General features: G+C 40.5%; 2 protein-coding genes across 7 annotated transcripts in view; one reads left to right on the forward strand and one right to left on the reverse strand.

The window, feature by feature from the left end:
• The window catches only part of LOC122540941 (flap endonuclease GEN homolog 1-like), a 57,240-nt gene extending 56,969 nt beyond the window's left edge, over window positions 1-271 (reverse strand). For 4 of the 5 annotated variants that reach the window (XM_043677287.1, XM_043677303.1, XM_043677296.1 and 1 more), the window contains exon 1: window positions 180-260. The gene's annotated coding sequence lies outside the window, so the exon portion shown is untranslated. Of the gene's footprint in view, window positions 1-179 lie in introns of all 5 variants that reach the window. The other variant, XM_043677311.1, reaches the window with a different exon arrangement.
• Window positions 272-406: 135 nt separating this feature from the next.
• Window positions 407-7,477, forward strand: part of LOC122540933 (structural maintenance of chromosomes protein 6-like) — a 75,891-nt gene continuing 68,820 nt past the window's right edge. The window contains exon 1 of one of the 2 annotated variants that reach the window (XM_043677256.1): window positions 407-540. The gene's annotated coding sequence lies outside the window, so the exon portion shown is untranslated. The other variant, XM_043677262.1, reaches the window with a different exon arrangement.

The raw sequence follows: 7,477 nt of genomic DNA on the forward strand, positions 1-7,477 counted from the left end.
TGAGTACAGGTTTTATCTCTCTGTCCCTATCCCCTTTCACGTTTTGCGCCGTTTCTGTCAATTCAAATTTCACGCACTCAGCTCCGGGAAGCTAACAAATGTAGGGAATGATAAGATGAATATAGACGGTATAGATAACAGTGAGAAATTATCGCAGCGTTTGAATGACAACCACAAACCTGGAATCATAAGCGAACACGTCCAACCGTTAAAAACAGCTCGGCAAGCAGGCGCATGCGCACTACCTTGGGAGCGAGACCGTGACGGCGACCGAACCTGCGCAATGCTGCCGCTACCACCGCGCATGCGGACAGTCTGCGCCTGAAAGACGGGATGGGCAAGCGTGTACACAGCGCGGTGGAAAGACGGGCAAACGCAGTTTGGAATCTGTCGGATTGAGGTTCCTGGTGGCCAGCCTCAGCGCACATGCGCAGGCCGGAAGTGAAGCGCGGCCAGCGGCGGCCGTTTGTTCCGGCGCGTGCGCACAGCGGTTGAAGTTTGAACTTGAGTTTCGGCGGATTTGGGTCGTGAGCGATCGCGGTGAGTCTGGTATTGTGTGCTGTCCTGGTGGCTTCCGTATTCCCGGTCGGCGAGCAGCTCCTTGTGCGACAACTACGGCAGGTTTCTCTCGGTTGATGCCCAGATGTGTCTCACGGGCCCCAGGGCAGTCAGTCACCCGGGAGGAGGGCGGGGGAAGGGGTTAGAGAGTGGGGAGAGGGTCTAAGAGGGAGAATTGTATGGTCTTCCAGCACATGTCGCCCTATGTGGCTCAGCTGTTTCATGTCGGTGTTTAGGCTCCACTGAAACTTTTACCCCTCCTCTTCTAACCCTATAAGTATGACCCTGTATTCTCCTCTTTTCCCCCATGTGCTTCTGTGTATTCGCCTTATCTAAGTCTTGTGATATTATCACTCCTCCAGGTTTAAGAACTCTTTCTCTTCATTATGTATTTGCCTTATCATATGTTTATGGTCTCTAGTTTTGGCCTCTCCTCCAAGTATAAATATTTGTTGTTTGGCATTTGGCTGATTTAACACTTCTTTTCACTTTACAAATCTCTATCAGATGAACATTTTTAAAGAGATGAATGCAATCTCTATTCAGCTATCACTCTTGTAAATCTTTCTTTCAGCCACCATTAGTTCCTCGGTAGCTTTTTGCAACAGGTGCATTAGGACTATGTCGTATTCCGACAATGAAGGTTAATTTATGTCTTAGTCTGATCTATAAGAAGTAATAGATTAGATTTCCTACGGTATGGAAGCAGGCCCTTCAGCCCAACAAGTCCAGACTGACCCTCCGAAGAGCAACCCACCCTAAAATTAACCCATAACTAATGCACCTAACACTACGTGCAATTTAGCACAGCCAATTCACCTAATCTTTGGATTGTGGGATGAAACCGGAGCACCTGGAGGAAACCCACGCAGACATAGGGAGAATGTGCAAACTCCACACAGACAGTCGCCCAAAGTGAGAATTGAACCTGGGTCCCTGCTGCTGTGAGGCAGCAGTGCTAACCACTGAGCAATGTTGCTGTCAAACGTTCACTAACATCAGATACAGGAGAAAGTGAGGACTGCAGATGCTGGAGATCAGAGCTGAAAATGTGTTGCTGGAAAAGCGCAGCAGGTCAGGTAGCATCCAAGGAGTAGGAGAATCGACGTTTCGGGCATGAGCCCTTTCTCAGGAATGAATCATTCCTGAAAAAGGGCTCATGCCTGAAACGTCGATTCTCCTGCTCCTTGGATGCTGCCTGACCTGCTGCGCTTTTCCAACAACACATTTTCAGCTAACATCAGATACACCCAAGCTCTCAGTACCAGAGTGGTGATTTTTTTCTGATTCAAGCAGATTAAATTCTAGAGTGGCTCTGAACCCATCTTTGTTTCCTATAAAATAAACCAAAATTTTATATTTCAGTAATTAATATGTTTGAATTGTGACTACACCTGATGAAGGAACAGCACTGTGAAAGCTTGTGATTTAAGTAAATCTATTGGGCTATAACCTAGTATTGTGTGACTTTTGATTTTGTTCACCCCAGGCCAACACCAGAATCTCTACACACTGTTTGTATTAATTTCAGCTATTTAACAGCTATTTGCTGGACCACTGCTTTGAGCTGTCGCATTTGTTATCATTATAACTATGTGCTTGAGTAGTGTGTGTGTGCGCAAGTTGTTTAAACGCGAGGACGTGTTTAACTTTGTACTCATTTAAACTCCATGTGTGTAGGATCCACTGGACACTTCATGGGAATGTGAATTGATCAATTTAAATGGGGAGTTGAGGTTCAGTTATAAACATAGAAACAAGAGTTGGCACTTTAATCTGTATCGGGTGTAGGTTTGCTCACTGACCTATAGGTATAATATCCTTTAATCTGTGTTTCAGCTGCACAAACTTGCCTTTGCCAATGTCCCTTAAAACATTTGGGCAACAGAAATCTGTTGAGCCCAGATTTAAAATGAACAATTGGTTGAGCATCAGTTGCTGTTTGTGGAAGAGAGTTACAAACTTCTACCTTTTGTGTTTGGAACCATTTCCTAATTTAACTCCTGCAAAGTCTAACTCTTAAACTGGTATTTCTATCCTTAGTTCTGCTGATCAGTGGAAATCATTTTTCTCTAGCTACCCTATAGTTTCCCATTGCATTGCCTTTATATCAGCTGTTATGAGTAACTGGGGTAGTGCACTGGAAATCAATCTGCTTTATTCACAGAATAATCACAGAAGTTAGAGGTGTTATATAATACACAAAAGTTTCCCATTTACCTGGCTTTCATGCCTCAATCCATAGGTAACACAAATTGGGTTTCTGTGCTGAACTCAAATTACCTTTTATTACAAGTAGTTAGACTAATTCTAGGTAAAGTTATAAACTGTCAGTATATAACCTTGATAATTAAAACAAGTTCCTTTATAAGCTCCCCTTTACATGTACACACAGATGAACAAGCAAGGAAAATTGATTATTGAACAGAGGGGGAATGTCTGGAAAGACAGTTCATTAGCCTTTGTTCCCAGATTCTGTATTGAGATGGTCCTTATGACTGTTCTGTTGGTCAACATAATTTGGAACTAGATTAGTTTAGGATATCTGGTCAGCATGGTTGAGATGGACTGAAGGGTCTGTTTCCATGCTGTACATCTCAGTGATTCTAATGGTCTTCCTTCAATGCTTCCATTGGTTGGTAATAAGACACAAGGTGGCCAGTTCACTTATGAAAAGTTGCTGACTTATCAGTTAAAAGTCACAATTTACAACATATGTTGCAGGTTAGATGAACTGATTTTCTTCAGATTTAATTCAAGTTTTGACTACAGATTTCCTGTATTAGGGAACAGTTGACCATTTCTTCCTCTCCGTAACTTGTTCCCACCTCCAAACTGTTCAGTTGCCTAAGAATCTTAGCTCACTCAGTTTGTGTAAACGGCATGATATTTTGAGCTTTGATTGTTTCTTTTTATATTATGTTGAATTAATCATCATCTTCAATAATGTCACTCTTGTGTTTGTTGTAAGTGTTGGCATGGTTTCCAAACAAACACTTCCTCAGTTACTGATTGTTTGTTTATACATGAATGAACATGTTACCTCTGTCCTTAAAGTTCTAGTTTGGTACATCATTCAGACTGACCTATGCGTTGGTCCTGTGCGTTTAAGTATCCTCAATCCTTTTTTATGTAATCGAGTACTCAATTAAACACTTCTGGTTATTGTTGAACTTCCAGGAGATTATACTTTAAATTCTGTGAATTTGGGCATAAAGTCCCCATAAAATAAACAGGAGATCAGATATTTTAGTGGAGTACAATGTGTGCATGTTTGACAAATATTATGAAATCTCTTTCATAGCAAGAACAAGAATAATGAATGCCAGTGAGAGAAGACGAGATATGAGGTGAAAAAGCTAGTTAAGTGTTAATTATAGTTACTCTAGCTACTTCAGCAAAAGAATCTGATTATGCATAAATAGCAGGCTGAGAAGCCTTAGAAATAACTAATTTCAGAATGTCATGTTGATTTGAAAGTTTGTAATATAGTGCCTTGAGAAATTATGAACCAAGTGTATTTCAAATAATGTTGCGACTGAAAGAGGTTGGTAAAATTATTTAACTGTTGTGTTTACTTCCTGATAATCCTTTGGCGGGGGGGGGGGGAGGTATAGTTTCATGAAAACATGACACTAATTTTAATGTTTTGACTTCAAGCAATTGCTTGATGTGGCAGTTCCAGCATTTCTATTAGATATAATTGCCTATAATTTCCAGAAATGTTACAGCATGACAATGGTACTGAAGTGGCATTACTCTAATTTTTCCAATGAAATTATTGATAACTGAAACTACATGGAGATTTTCTCAATAGTTTGTATCTTTTCTGATCCAAAGCTCTTTAAACCTACTGTTTGACCATTGTTTATCCTTCAATCAACATAGTGACAGATTTTCTAATCATTCCCACAATGCTCTTGTGGGAGCCTGCTAAGTGAGAGTTCAGTGGTTAAAATGCTCTGAGTTATCCCGGGTTCACAAATTGATGTATATAAATGTAAAGCTGTATTTGTCATTTATGTAGCTGTTTAAGGGGCAGAATGGCAGGAGGTGGTTGAAGAGGAAGGGGCTGCGACAGGTTGAGGGCAAGATAGGACTTTGGGGTGGGGGCGTCGATGAATGAATATGAAGGGAGTTAATGGAATCTGTTATATTTTACTCAGGAGATGGACATGTTTTTTAAAAATCTATATAACAGTACCTGGGTAACTGTCAAACTAAAAGAGTTGGAACCTTCCTTCATGATATCTTAAGTCAGAGTTGAAGATTTTTCGGGAAGGTTTCAGATGTTGGGTAGTTGCCCATCAGAAGTTTAAATTTCCCAAGAATTTCTTTCAGCAGTGTATCTTGAGGTACATCTAGTAAAAAGGGCCAGTATTTCAGTGCTGTGCCAGTATTGTCTTTTTGTTGAATGTTGCTGAAATTGTCACTGAAATAGATGTGTACATTAATTTTTTTTTAAACTGAACGTAGCAATGGAGCAACTGCCTCTTTTTAGCATGTCAAAATGTGTGTAAATTAGAAATAATTTTCCAGCAGGCCTGGTGCTAAAGTTTCAGTGATCACAAATGGAGAAATTGGAATTCAAACTCCAGTTTGATAGTGATCCACACTTCCATCTTGTCATCCCACAGACTTGTTGTTTCCTGTTGGACATGAAATTCTGCTGCAAAATATCAAATTTCTCCAATGTTTGCTCCATATGTGCCTTTTTAATCTAAACTAATTAGTTTACAACTCAATTGGAGAGGTGTTTGATTGAAGGGGCGTTTGAAATTCAGAAAGAAAGAGAGCAGATGTGTAGGTTAGTGAAGAGGTGAATGATAATTGTTGTTGACAGTAAGGGGTAGAAGATTTGGAATATGGAATACAGAGCAGTGCAGTAGACAACAGAACCAGAGTAAATAATGAATCTATAAGGTCATATCTTCAGGCTTTTTCATTGAGTGCATGCTGCATTCTTAACAAGATAGATGAGTCGACAGTGCAGGTAAAAATAAATGAATATGATTTGATAGCTATCAGAGTTGCAGGGAGACCAAAATTGGGAATCAGTATTCCAAGAGTAGCTGATATTCTTGTGGAATAGACAAAAAGGAAAAGAATGTGGGATAGCTTTACTAATAAAAGAGAGTCTCAGTGCAGTGGTGAGTGATGATATGGGTGCAATACTTCGTGATGTAGTTGTCTGAAACTAAGGAATATCAAGGGAAAGAAGTCACAATCAGAGTCCTCTTTAGGCCACCAAAGGTGTGCCTTGCTTTAGGACAAGGTATAAATCCGTTAGTCTTGGAGAGCATGGTCATGTGCCTGGGAAACAATTGGCACTGTTTGAGATGAGCAGACATTAGGAAAGACAAATGAAAGCTTGGCCAAAACTGGGTTTTAAGGAGACTCTTACAAGACAGAGCGCTGGAGAGAGATTTCTAGACCTTAGGGCATTGACAGCTGAAGATACTGCTGTCATTTGTGAAACTTAAAATTAGGAATGCCCAAGAGGCCTGAATTGGAAGACCACAGCTACATAGAGGAGTAATAATGCAGGAGACAGTGAGAAATAGGGAGCATAGGACTGATGGGTGAGTGGGACTTTTATCAGTTAAGGTATATGCAGCAGAACATTCAATGAGCTCAGATTAATGTAGAATGAAGACCATTATCGATGTTTTGGATTGTTTGAGTGTCTACGTAACAAGGGTGTGATTGAGAGTTTCAGCAGCTGATGAGCTATGGCTTATCTTGGTCAAGAGAGTTGCTTTTGAGGCATGTTTGAGTTGAACTTGATACATGTTGGAAACAAGGTGGTTCATAAAACAGTCAGTTGCCAGATCTAGACAATGCAGTTTGTGGCAGAGCAGAGACCAAAGGCTTTGACTTCAGTCTTTACAATGTTTAGTTCAATTCAAGAATCAAAAGTAATTTTATTTTGAGGGTACCTTTTTCAGGAAAAAAGGATCTTAATTTGGTCAAAGGCTTCCTTTTGATTATTGCAAGCCAGAATGGTGTCAGGTCTTTTTGCAGGCATGGGACAGCATGTACAGGTACACAGGAATGCAGAATTAAATTGAAAACCAGCAGATTAAACAATGCACACCTTTATACATGTTCATGAAAGCTTGTAAACCCCACCAAATGTGGTATACATTTAAAATCACTCACTTATATCACGTTCTTATCTAACCTATTCCCTCTACAGCAGTACTTTACAAACTATTTTCCAAGATTACCTCATTTTCATACATACACACCTCCCTCACTTCCCGCTACATACCTCTTTATGCACTGTCCTCCATTCTCTTCCTTTTTTTTTGTGGGCTGTTGTCGTTGTTTGCATTATTTTCAGTTCATTTGAGTTGTTCAGTATTGTTTTGCCATCTCTTTCTGATTTGATGCTGGAGTTTTGTAAGTTACGCAAGAAGAAATGACGTCCACTTATCAAAGCACTGCTTGATTGTGATTCTTTTAAACTGGTCTGTGCTGTGTTTCACTTTGCTTGCTCCTAACTTTTGTTGTACTACTTTTAAAATGAAAGGTAACATTTTCTCCATCTTAGGTTTTTATTTGAGTGGCAGGCAGTGACTGGTGAGGTGCTAGGATGCCAGCTATTCACAATATGATTTAGATGAGGCAACTAAAGCTAATATCTCCAAGTCTGCATACAACACAAAATTGGGTGGGAGGGTGAACTGTGAGGAGGATGCCAAAGTTCTTCACTGTGATTTGGACCAATTGAATGAGCAGACAAATGCATGGCAGAAGAAGCATAATGGTGAGAACTGTAGTATTTTCCTACTGCCCCCTCGACCATGACCCCACCCCCCATCACCAAACCATCATCTCCCAGACCATACAGAACCTCATCACCTCAGGAGATCTCCCACCCACAGCTTCCAACCTCATACTCCGGGAACCCCGC

The sequence above is a fragment of the Chiloscyllium plagiosum genome, chromosome 3, assembly GCF_004010195.1.
Source record: "Chiloscyllium plagiosum isolate BGI_BamShark_2017 chromosome 3, ASM401019v2, whole genome shotgun sequence".
Taxonomy (NCBI): domain Eukaryota; kingdom Metazoa; phylum Chordata; class Chondrichthyes; order Orectolobiformes; family Hemiscylliidae; genus Chiloscyllium; species Chiloscyllium plagiosum.